Source organism: Bombus bifarius, unplaced genomic scaffold (genome assembly GCF_011952205.1).
Source record: "Bombus bifarius isolate JDL3187 unplaced genomic scaffold, Bbif_JDL3187 scf7180000007975, whole genome shotgun sequence".
NCBI lineage: Eukaryota > Metazoa > Arthropoda > Insecta > Hymenoptera > Apidae > Bombus > Bombus bifarius.
In genome coordinates this window covers 1,617,467-1,630,363 of record NW_022884361.1, presented here as the reverse complement: position 1 = coordinate 1,630,363, position 12,897 = coordinate 1,617,467, and the positions used below count along the sequence as shown (strand labels likewise).

At 38.1% G+C, this 12,897-nt stretch overlaps 1 protein-coding gene across 1 annotated transcript in view; it reads right to left on the bottom strand.

Moving 5' to 3' along the window:
- LOC117217280 overlaps positions 1–12,897 on the bottom strand; it is a 158,686-nt gene that overhangs the window by 68,396 nt on the left and 77,393 nt on the right. The gene's annotated exons all lie outside the window — the stretch shown is intronic.

The window sequence follows — 12,897 nt, the reverse complement described above, 5'->3', positions numbered from 1 at the left end:
AATTCAATCCATCTTATTAACAAATTCATACACGAAATTCTACCAACTTATAATATTATCCATCTGATCAATTATCACTTCCATTCTGAATTCGTTGCTTTGATTCTTATGCATTTAGAATTTCTAATGAAACGTTAAAATAATTCAATCTACTATGCAATTCTAGCATTCGGTGGTTGAATGAAATTTTCAGCTCACGGAACAACCATCCTGCTAATGTAATTAATCGTTTACGAATCGATAACTTTGCTAACTAAGTCAATAACACGCAATTTGTCTTCATAATTTACCGGCCAGTAACAGGCGTATTTCATAATTCACTAGCTCTGATAGCAACGCCAATGATTAAGTTAATAGTAATTAGGTTGCCACAACAGTGTAGGCAAAAGCTTCCTAATAGTGATAATTGCATCTACACGAATTTAATCGATATAATATTCAGGATTATCAAGATATCGCATTGTAACTTCCTGTTGGGTTCTGCAAATTCATCGTAACGAGCGGTACAGCAGTTGCGTCTACCTTTCTGCATTCAGAACCAACGTCTTAGCACAGCCGCTCTCGAAATGCACGAGTAAATTGCGCTCAGCAAGTTAAATGTTTCGGAATTCGCATTTATCATTTACGAAGAATGCGACGTTCTACTGCATCCATGAATCTAAATGTAACTATCCGAGGAGGAAACATTCGTCAAAGCTTCCAAATGGATGCTGCCTTTCACGTTAGTGCAGTAGAGAAATGTTATTAATATTTCTGCACTGATAGATGTAAAATAGCGAATTCATGCAAATATGTACGTAATTATTGCCAGTGCGAAACGCAGTATCTTGCAATAGTTTCCATAAGTGCAAATTAAGCTTATACCAGTAATAAAGTACAAATCCGGTAGCTTCAAACATTATTTGTTAATGTTAACGTCGAGTTTCCTAACTCTGTAGCCAAAAAGTAAATTGAATTAAAAAAGATCTGGAATTTTAGTTATTCTGCTATTTTTCAGAGAGAATCTAGGATTTGTACTTCTTCCTCGCTTTGAATATCCCTAATTGCTAATAAATTTCATTCTCATAATGGCACTGCAAAATTTCAATCTCTCCACTGAAAACCAGACAAAATTTTCATTTTGCCTCTTTAGAAATTCATTCAATTTCCCAGGAGAACGGAGTGGCAGAGAATTTTCGCGGCGGAATTTCATCAAGAACAACGCAAGAAAGGCGAAAACGAAGTTCGCCTATCCCCAAACTGCGAATTTCACAAACATTTCGCACGTGATATATAATGCTCGCATTGTTGCACCAATGTTACAGCAATGCTCGCTGAATACACTACCTCAAAAGGCAAACCACGGAAGCTGAAGATATCCTTTATCGACCGGAAGAAGTCAGAAGGCTTAGGCGTAAGAGCGTGTTAGTAACTATCCCGGCCCGCCATTGTGCCAGTCTCGAAAATCCGAGAAATTCGCTTGGACTAGCTTTTCCGTTTATGTTAAAGATGCAAACGTTGATCTTCGCGAACGAACGCGCCGTTTTCTCGTATTAATTCGTGCCAATTCGATTACAAAGTCCGTGGGAGTCTCGAGTTGCAAACGATCTGCACGTTTTCATTGGTAGAATCTTTAAATTATGAACGTTGCAATTTTTGTGACGATGAGAAGGAAAAACTCTCTGACAGTATAAGATTCCTAAAGAATGATTTACATTTCTTTATAAATCTTCAATAAATAAATTCTCTAACTAAACTTCATTTTTGCCACAACTATGCTCTCATACGTACTGTAATCTTGCTTTTCTATCTAGCTCGTAACAAATACGTTCTTTTAAATCAAATCTATTCAAACACCGAATCACAAAAATTTTCTCGGAGATCGTTCCTCACATATCGTGAAACATTAGTCACCAAAGTGACAACTCAATTATCAACCTACAGAACCGTTCGCTTCGAATCTCCAACAATCTCCCAAACGATCGTCGATGCAGTCCAACTAAGTCTGCAATTCTGCAACAAAGGACTCAGTCCTATCTAACGATAGTGTGCCATCAATGATCAGCATCGCCCATCCACGATCAAACACCATCGCGGTGAAAGGCATTCTGACTGCCGACAGACAAGACCAGGGAACGCGGCAAAAGTCTGGGAACGGCTGTCCAGTTTGGCCAGACCTTTTCGCCATTCTTCCAGATAGCTATTCAGCTACATGTTAAATGGTGGCGGGGTGTACACCTGCGTCGTTCGAAGGGTAGGATGGCTCGTCATTTGTCGCGTTCCAGGCATCGTATCCTCTTTTCAGCAGGCTTGGGTAGGTTGGCAGTGCCTACAGCCATCTTTCCATCCCCGCAGGCCATTGTTGGCCAGCCTTCATTGTCTCCGCGGCGTTATCGTTCTCGGAGACTGGAGGCTCGCTGAGAGAGCTTGGAAACCGTGTCTCTGACCTAGTGGCGCGAGCACGCCGCGAGCTGGTTGCGCCAACGCGCGCGTTCATTCCTTTTCCTGGACGGTTCATTCAGCCGTGGAATGAATGGGGAAAGAAAGGTGCCACATTGCCGTTGGTCGAGAATAACGGAGATTGGACGAGGGACGACGTAGCCTGCAGTTCGAATGGGCCGTCGATTGAAAAAGCACAGAATGCCCTGCTGCTAATGGACGCAGTCAAGGCGATGGAAAGTGACGACAGTAATTTGCTGGACGCGACGACGCGACGTCTCCTGTAGACTAAGAACACCTACCTACCGGTGAATGTATTCGATGACCTCGGGACTCTTTCGAAAAATTCATGTTTTCAACCTTGTTTGAACGATCGATGGTTTGCTATATATATGAATATAGCACTGTTGTAAAAAATATGACACGAATTTTAATAGAACTGTGCCATTATATAGCGATGGCAAAAATTCGCTGCATTAACGGCTCGTTCTTTCGTTATTAATCAAGGTACTATAATTTATCATAGAATTATAGTGTCAAAGAAGTATCAAATTTTTACGGCAATGTCAATTTTCTTTAACAACTTGATATGCTTTTAAGAAGAACTTGAAAGCGTTTTTTCATCCCTACAGATTTATGATTATGTTTTAAAAGCTTAATAAGAGTACCTACAAATCTATAATATGTTGGCAAAACCTATTTATCGGTCGGAAACAATGATTGACAATATCGAAATTACATAATGTCAATGTAGCCGTGAAATGAAATATATAACTGTTACGTTCGATCAAACATGCATCAAGATAATAATCAATTATCATTATTTCGTACACAAAGGTAGGGAAAATCTTTAAGTTGTTTCGCCTTGGTTAAAATCATTAACTTTTAAGATAATTTTCTGAAAAATTATGTTAAATTTCTTAAAAAGAAAAAAGAAATTACTTAGAAACAGTCGCAAATGCATGGAACACAATCTGCGTTCGAGTTGCGACAACTGGAAGAATACGTACTACGAAAGAATTTTTACACACATTGCGTTGAAAATTTCATCGACAGTGCAATATTTCTGCTTGCGTAAGAAATGCATAACCATCGTAACTGTCGACTTTTCATTTCTCTGGATATCGTAAAACTTTTCCGGAAGACATTGAATACAAAGTGGAGTTCGCGATACGGATAAATCTAGAAGTTGCATGGTAAAAATATCGATAAAGAATTCCAATTCTTTCCAATATAAAATTTCCATATTTATATACAAAGAACCTACAAAATAACAATCTTAAAAATGTAAAAACTTAAAAAGTCAGTTGTATGAAAAACAAAGGCTATACAGTGTGTCCGGTTTATGTCGAGCCGCTCAAATATCTCGAAGGTGAATGATACGAAAAAATGTTTCAGACAAAAATTGTGTGAAATGGGGGGGGGGGATATATTATAGTCTTGCATATTTAATCTTATATTATTATTATTATTATTAATATGTAATGTAAAATGAAGGTATCCGTTAAAAAATTTTAATATGTCCTTGACAATAAGTTTCAAGGTCACCGTAAGATAGAATACACAAGAATATATCCCTTTTGATATCGTGCAATTTTTGCCTTAAACGTCTTTTTATATCATTCATGTCTTTGAAAATAAATATCTAAAGTGGACACCCTGTATGTACATAAATGTCGCAGATACTCGTGAAAAATATCGTTCAATTTCCTAATTAACGAACCAATGAATCTTTTACCAATTAATTATTTGCGGTTTGCGAAATCTTTTGGGAGACAACTCTGTGTCCGAAGGCAATAATCAAATAGACCGCAGTTGGAGGGTACATAATAATTCGCACGAAAATATACATGGCGCATCAGCCGGCTAACAATGAACTGTGGAGTTTGCAGTAGTTGCTAATTAAAGGTGCAGGCTGGGGACTGCAATATTCGACTGACTGCGGAATTATTGAATGGCTGGATTCTTCCAATGCCGCGATCATTTGCACCACCAACCAGATATTTTGGCTTTCGACACTGTAGCCTTGCTTACCTTCCAATCGATTTGCCATAACAAGCATAGCCTTTCATCTATCATATTTCTCTTATTTGTACTTGAAAACTATAGACCGGCAAACTATAAAAAGCTGCACGTATTTACTGACTTGATTGCTTTCGATTTACAATTGGTAATATTGTTTTGAAATTCTTTGAACAGGGATCTATTCGAGTTATTTTCGTAACGTGGACGTCATTTCCACGATTTTTTGCGTCTCGATGCAGTCTTCTTATTTCGCCGTATCGATTTTCAATGACGCTTCGCGCCAACACCCCTGTTCACTCGGCTATAATTCGTTAGTTTGAAAATCGTCACGAGCTAGGCCAAATCGTTCCTGCCCGTAAACATTTGCGCTACCATAATCAATTTTCCTCTCAGCGTTGAGTGACAATTTGAGTAGAGTGCGCGCGTGCACTCGTTACACTGTAAACAATTTAACCGCGACTCATCTGAAATTTCGTCCCTACCAGTGAAATGTTCGGCGTCTCTTCTGCGGACAGCCGAAAATTCATCGTGGCGTACGTTGATTGTTCAGAAGACGCACGAAACGAGTGGAAACTGGATGCAAACACCGGTAAGGTCTGTTGTGAATAAGCACACACTTTATTGCATGCTAATAAAAAGAAAGAAAAGATAAGTGTAAATCCTTCGTCGTTAAGCTGTTTGTAAATCTTTTCCCGTTTGTAGATCTTTCTCTTAAATCTCTAAATAATTTGCATGTAGAAATGTGGATTATATCTTTAATTATCGTTGATATTGTGCTTTTATTTATTTACCGTTATTACGTTATTTAAAACCGATGCATCTTTTGACGAAGTGAAAATATCGTAAAATAAAAATACCGAAATTATAACAGTCGATAATATGAAACAAAACTTAAAAAAATATGCTTCGTCAAAGTCGAATATTGAACATCTATAATTTCAGTTTTGGTTTATACATAGTACCATGAAATTTCAAACATCGAGGCAATATATACGCAGAGATTGGTCAGCCTCAAAGCCAGCGAAATAAACCGAATTTTCATGCAGGTAAACTGTTATACATGGTGAAATGATTACCCAAGTTTTGATTATGCAATACGGAATATCAAGCACATATACACAAGAAGTACGTTGAAAAGACAAATCAATATATAAATTGTAACGTGTAGGAGACGTAGAATAACGTAACATTATGAATTTCAAATTTTTTACGCTACTTCATTAATCCTCTTTATCAGCATCATTTACATATCATCTTAACATTTGGACATTCCGATAGAATTTTATCTCACACTCGTTAAATTTCCCAAGATTCGTCGTAGACTTCCTTCAAAAATAAAAGAAATCACATTTTGCAGAAGCTTCAATATTTTCACTGTTCTAGGTTATCAAAGACCCTGAAAATTTCTGCAAGTTAAATTAAACATTTGACATTTTTCTATGGAAGTACACATCTTTTGCGAAGAAACTGCAGGCTAAAATTTGGTTTAGAGAATGAAAAATACGGAGTAAATAGTGTACCAAAGATAAAATACAAAAATTCACCGTGCCATGAGTATAATAGTGAAGGTTATGCAACGTTGTCCGGCAACGACGCCCCAAAACTTCGTGTCGTCGCAAAACGACATATCAGAAACGTACACGATGGACGGTGACACGTGCACAGTCCGGAAGTTCGCGGTCTGATTCAAAACGAGTTTTCAGCGTGGTTAGTGGTACAAATAAATGGCCAGGGTGTCAGAGGCGTGCCAGGAGAAGACTGAAAACAGATCGACGAAAGCGATCGATACCGCACTTTCATAGACGACAATACAGTCGTGAACTATGGAAATTATTTCTTGATTTTCACGACAATATTCTTTTCGTTACCGAAACAAGATTATTTTGATATATTAAGAATTGTTTAAAATTCGCTTAAAATCGTTTAAAACCGTCGACAGTCGCTCTTTTCATTTGACGAGGAGCATCGAGTGTTTTCTTGCGTTTCGGTTAATGAGAAGCAGCAATTTTTTTCCTCGTAGAATTTATTGGTCGCAGGATAATCCGATAGCGGCCAATTGCGGGGATATTTTGTCAGCGATTAGATGGCGATTCAGGACGGTAAATTTTTCCCTGGGACGCGGTGCTACCGATTAAAATGGAAATTTCGGCGGAGCTGCATTTGCATAAATAACGGAGAAGTGGCAAGCGAGCGCGTTGAATGAAACTGAGAACCGTTCGTCGGAATTTATGTTTTCAATTGTTTCCTTTTTTTTACCATCGATCGCTATCGGTGCGATTTCAAAACGTATCGTTGCCTTGAAACGCGTACCACAATCATATTCCATTAATTCTTCCGCCATGGCGATGCTGGCCCGAAGTTTTCGTTGCTAGGTACCGGCAATTGTACGTTGAATTGCAAATACGATAACTTAATTGAATTTCGACGAAGCTGATCCGTCAGACAGGCGGGATTTTAAGCTCGCGGATTAGCTTTCTCGCTTCGTGTTATTTTAATGCACGAAAATAAAAGCCTCCGGCGGTTTCGGGTCAGCTACTTATGATCTCTCTACAATTTCCTTCGTTTGATCAGTTAATACGATTTTGCGAGAATCATGCACGGGATTTTGTATTCTCCGAATTTACTATCACGGACCGCTAGCAATCATCGCAAGATCGATAACAAGTTTTCGGATCGGTACGATCTTTAGTCACGAGAAGATACAAAGAAGAAAATTTCAGCAAAATATTCCTGCTAAAATTCTAGCAGCAGCTATTACGTCTACATGGAGAGTTTCGCCTCGAGCAAAGTTTTTCTTGTTCAACTTTATCTTATCACACGAGCTTTTTTTTATTACCTTCTATTTTCGCGTTCAGAATTTTTCTACAATAGTTACCTTTGGGATTTGTTTTCAAGCGGAATTTTCATGCTTCTGAACATGATCGAAACTTCACCGTTCCTTACAGTACAGTACAATCGCTAATTAGATATCAATCACAAAAGCTTTTACAAGCTTTACACGAGATTCCCGTAGACGGGATTCTTTGTGCAAAGAGCGTGGAAAAATCGAGTTCGCTAGTTGAAAAACAAAAGAGAGCGAGCAACGAACAAACACGTCGGTTTCTATCGTTATCGTTAACGGATAATCCGATCCATGCTGATCTTAATTAAAATACTAGATGACCGAAGGGGGAGAAGCGGAGGCGAGGGGCATGGCCAAAATTCACAACCGTTGAAAATCGAACGCGACGCCGTTGGGGGGTGGTTCGTAAACGGGGTAGACTCGCGGCTAATTCGAGTCTACCCTTTAATTATGATTCTGCGGGCCACAGGCGCATCGCCAGGACCCAGCCTAATTAGATCAAACGCTCACGACAATTTCATTTGCTCGTGATTCGCCAATTAACGTGGTACGCTCGCGATCGTACTCTACGTGTTCGTGTCGACCAGTCAACCTACCTCTCCCCACCCTTTACCCTTCGATCTCCGGTCACCTTCGCGAGCCCTTTGAGATGACCGAGGATCGTTCATCTCGATTTTCCTGTCCCTTTCGGACGGCTGCTCGCATGGAAAATTGAGTGCTCGGTTTTGCGAGCATCGATAAGTGCCGGGAACCTGTTTGACGCAATTAGAGAGGGTTTGAAAGCTTTTCGGGACGACTGCCGGTGTTGATGCCAGAAAGATGGAAGCGAGGGTGCTTACCGAACGTGTTTGCCGTGATTAATTATTCAAATGGAGGTCGATTAAGGTGATAATTTGATGAAAAAGTTGGTCTCTTGTCGAATCGAAGGTAACAGAATTATAGACAGTTCTTTAAAAAGAGGAGAAAAATTAAATTGAAAGTAAAAGGTTTTTACATTTCGTAGCCTTCTACTGTGCCTAGTACTCAGTCATCTATTTATGTTATAATAAATGAAACAGAGAAGATTTAATGACGTAACTTAGTGTAAGTAAATTGTTACCTCAGAGTCAGACAAATTTCAATCATCGCAGCTGAAGAATTGAAGCAAAACAAAAGAACGCGGCGCAGTGTATATTCGAGATGCAAATAGAAGGGAAGATAGCGAAGTGAGCTTCGAAAAACCGTCGATTCAATTCGTCCGGCTTTCTATCCGCTGGTTCTGGTTTATTTAGCGGAACGTGCTTTTCTCTGGCGAAATTGAACGATAATCTTCGCCACAACCACCGATAAAACAAAAAACACGACTCGCGACGGACGCACAGAACAAACAGTAGCCCGCACAAAAAGCTCAGTTACGTTGGACTTTTGATTGCTACCAGAATTCTCTTGGGTTCAGTTTTCCATTAGCTGTAAACCGCATTGTTCCATTGCCTGGATGCTTGTGTTAAACGCAATAGAAACTTAATGGTGCCCGCAGGTATTAAAATGCAATCCAGCCAATTGAAAGCCCCACTTTAGATCGATCCCCTGATTTAGTGCAGCGCAGGTCGTTCTGCTATCTCTGATCTGTCATTTAGTGTTATTTTGATTGGGCAATAGAAGGGTATTGCTAGCTAAGAGGAAACGCAATAACGAAATACGCTATCCACCAAAAATTTACGAACCCCTTGGTCCAATATTAATTCGAAATTGATTCCACAAACATATCGATATTAATTTTCTTTGTCTATATACACGGTGTCTCGGCTAAATGAGATCATCTTAGGGTAAGGGTGGAAAGAACATTTTCTCAAGTTCATTTTTTTAGAAGATTTCAAATTCATTGGTATTTTCCTAACTGGACCTCTTTTTGCACCAGTGGATGTTGTTGAGAATTGTGGATCTTTGAGGCCGAAATAATGTTATAGGAACACTAAATTTACACTGAGGATTAATAATAAAATAATAATGTATTTATTTCACGGACGATTCCTTATATATTCATCGATACACATTTGCACGCGTCTCAGCACTTTCTTCTATACCCGACTGTAAACCGACTCTTCGACGACCTTTAACCGACTGTGGAGTTTACATTCATCTGTTTTCGAGACGCTTCGGACACACATACTTCCACACACTGATATTCACATACAAATATCTCTACTATGCACTTAACCTAGTCCAGCACAGAAAATTATACATATCTCAACAGATGTGAGTTTTTATCCTCTACACAAAAGTATTAAGGAACTTATGTCGGAAAATGCATAATTTAGATGATTTTTCAATTCTAATTTTATCAAATGTAGCGTATGAAGCACAAGAGAAACAAATACGAGAGTATCATCGCGTCTTTCATTGTTTTTCGTACACAAAGTTTTGCGAAATTAAGGTTAAAATAAGCATTTCCCAACACACTTTTGTATATAGAATAAAAATTCGCATGCATTGATGTCAAAAAAGAAATAGAGTTTTATTTGAAAAAGACACCGACAATTGAAATCTTGTGAAAAAATTCTTTCCATCGTTGTACGAGTCCCTTAAAATAGCTCAACTTTATCCTGAGAAATTTTTCATACGATCGTAAATAAGGCAGATATTTAGATGATTTCATTTTTTAACTAAGATACTCTGTATATTTTTTAATCGAAGAATTTCCCAAAGAAATAGAATTCCAGGTTGAATGTTTTCTCAAATCCATGACTTCTGTAAAATATATAGAAGATATAGATAGAATATATAGAGTATATTAAAAGTACTTGTGAAAAAATTATAAAGAGACTTTATGCAAGCACACGAAGATAACATTATGTAAGAGGAAAAAAATTGTAAAATATAGAGGGAACTGCAAATACGATGTTGAAAAGGTTATTTTTGTACTGCATAAATTGGAAGAGGGGCTCGGGATATCAATTTTTCCACTGTTTCGCTTTATGGTAACACCGAACGTAAAGTGTAACGTGATCATGAAGGAGATTATATTATATGATGTGTAATAAATAGCTGCGTTTTCATTCTCTATTATGGTTTGATGTTACATAACGAGGTTACATGTTTCGCGTTACCAAAGCCCGCTGCAAGTGAGTTGGTGGATTTAAGTTTCTCGGAAACTTTACCTGGAAGTTTCCTTTAATAATTATTTTCAGTCGTAGGCTGTTCGACGATATGAAACTTCGGTTCGAAAGTTTTCCTAATGGTTATGTTCGACTCTTGGCGTGTTTGAACTGAACGTCAGTTCGCGATTGCTTTTACTTCTCCCGTTGCTACGAAAATTTCCTGAAATTTTTTTTATATTTCTCCTTTTGCTCCTTCAACGCTTACTACAGCATTTCTTACCCGACTCGAATTTTTATAACATATCGAATCGGATAATAGTGTGCATTTTGGTGGCACAGCAATTATCATTGACTGCTGAAGTATATTTTCTTTTGCAAATGTTGTCAAACTATTAAATTAATTCTTAGATTCTCTTACATTGTTATTTTCGTTAATTGCAGATTCCTGAAAGTCGCAAAGTTGTAATATTTGAGACTCTTAAGTTACCTCTTTACTGAAAATTTACTCGACAATGCGATATAATATCAACGTGGTCATATATCACGATGTATACCGCTGAAAAGAGGAAACACACGGTATCCAGCGATCTGATCCTCGTTCAGCGGAGTTCAGATATCGAGTAACTATACGTCTGTGGTATTGAGCCATCGTGGATTCGTGCTAAATGAGATAGAAAGTTAGACGAGCCTGCAGAAGTTAGGAAACTGTCTAGAAATTCAAGTTCAAAGGACTCTCTCACGATTATTACCGGGAGGAGCTTAGGTGAATCGATTCTAGATGTTCAATCTCTCTCTTTCTCTCTCTTATTATATTGCTTTATGGCTGTAGTAAATACGTCGATAACAAATAATTCGATACACGAACACTGTCTGAAGAATGCTATACAGCGAACATTATATCATAAAACTACTTTAATAGAAATATAACTTCGCGTATGAAGTACAATTGAACAAATATTATTTCTTTAGATACTGCATAACTCTCTGCGTATTATTTTATAAACTCGTCTAAAAAGAAATAAACCAAGAGTGTGAGGTTTAATCAACATTATTAAGTTTCCTGCAACTTCGATAAACACCTCTATCATCCCCACCCCTAGGCGATACGAGATTCGCCCTAATACCACCCTATCCTTCATCACAGTCTCCAATTCCATGTTATGTCTGCGCTAATTGAAACGAATCGTAAGCGAAAACTCCGATACAGCAACAACTCGGACGGAACTTGCCGAAAAAGCGAAAACGTGGAAAGTCGAGGAACGAATCATTTTATAACGCGGCAGAATGGACGGTGCAACGCCGACCATCGTCAACGCCATAATTAGTCTGGCCTATAGAACTCATCGGAACCTACACAAGTTCTCGATTACTCTCGGCTAACTAACAGCTTTTAACTTCGCTGTCTAAAACTCGCATCTGGAGAAATCGAGTAACAAACTTTGATGAAGCTGTGAAAGCACCGGGGAAACAGGCGGTTTCGCAGCTTGTATTCAACCAACTTTCTCTGGCAAGAAGTTGCTAGGATAACTCTTGGTTCTTGGTAACTTATGCCACTAACCGCTCTATACGAAGACCTTGATGTTTCAATTGTGGCTAGTTAATCTGGGCATTTAATGGACAATGACTTGTTCCCCTTCTATGATAGGTAGATTTGAAGAAACTGCTTTTGCTTTGATACAAAATAGTAAATTAATAAAGAAGAATTAATTTTAATTTAGATCACTCGTATCCCTCAAAAAGATTAGTTATTGAGGTTCTTAATTTTTGCGATGGTGTAATAGTATCGCAGACTAAAGACTTTTCAAGACGGTTTCAGTACAATAAATGTACCCTTAAGCATTATTATTTTAAGAGTACGAAAAGTTTGAGACGTTTTAAACGTTTTGAAGCATTGCAGGAATTAAATTGTAACTTTCTGTGGCGAGCTATTAAAGTATTAATTATTATTATCGTCCTCCATCGCATACTTTCGCAGCAGCATAATCATTTTACGCGGCATTAAGATCCTCTGGGACGTTCAGTGACTAAGTTTCGCTATCCTCGAAACTTTCGAGACATTCTTCCTTCGTTTTGGAGGACTTTAAACATATTTTAACACTTCGGATAACAGATAATTTTAAACAATTTTCAAGCTATTTAAATAACTTTTTTTCGCCAGTTGATGATTTAATAAATAGCATGGTAACGAAGGATCTCGTGTAGTAAAAAGAAGGAAAAAAATACGAGAATGATGTAAAGATAAATAGTGAAAGATAAATACCTCTCAGATATTTATATAACAAGCGTCCGCCGATAAATTAAAATAAAAGGTAGCAAATTGGGTAGCGTTAACTTATACTACCTTCCTTCCTTTCTCTTTTTTTTTGAAATCCTTTCTGTACGCCTTTCACAGAAAATACGCTTCCCCGTAAAATCCACAAACTCTGCCGCCCCGTTTTACATAACAAATTTACCGCAGCTGTAACAGAACGCGTAGTACAAAAAAAAAGCTTCAATAAAACTTCTGTCGCAGCGTTAATGCAGCAAAGCTGCACC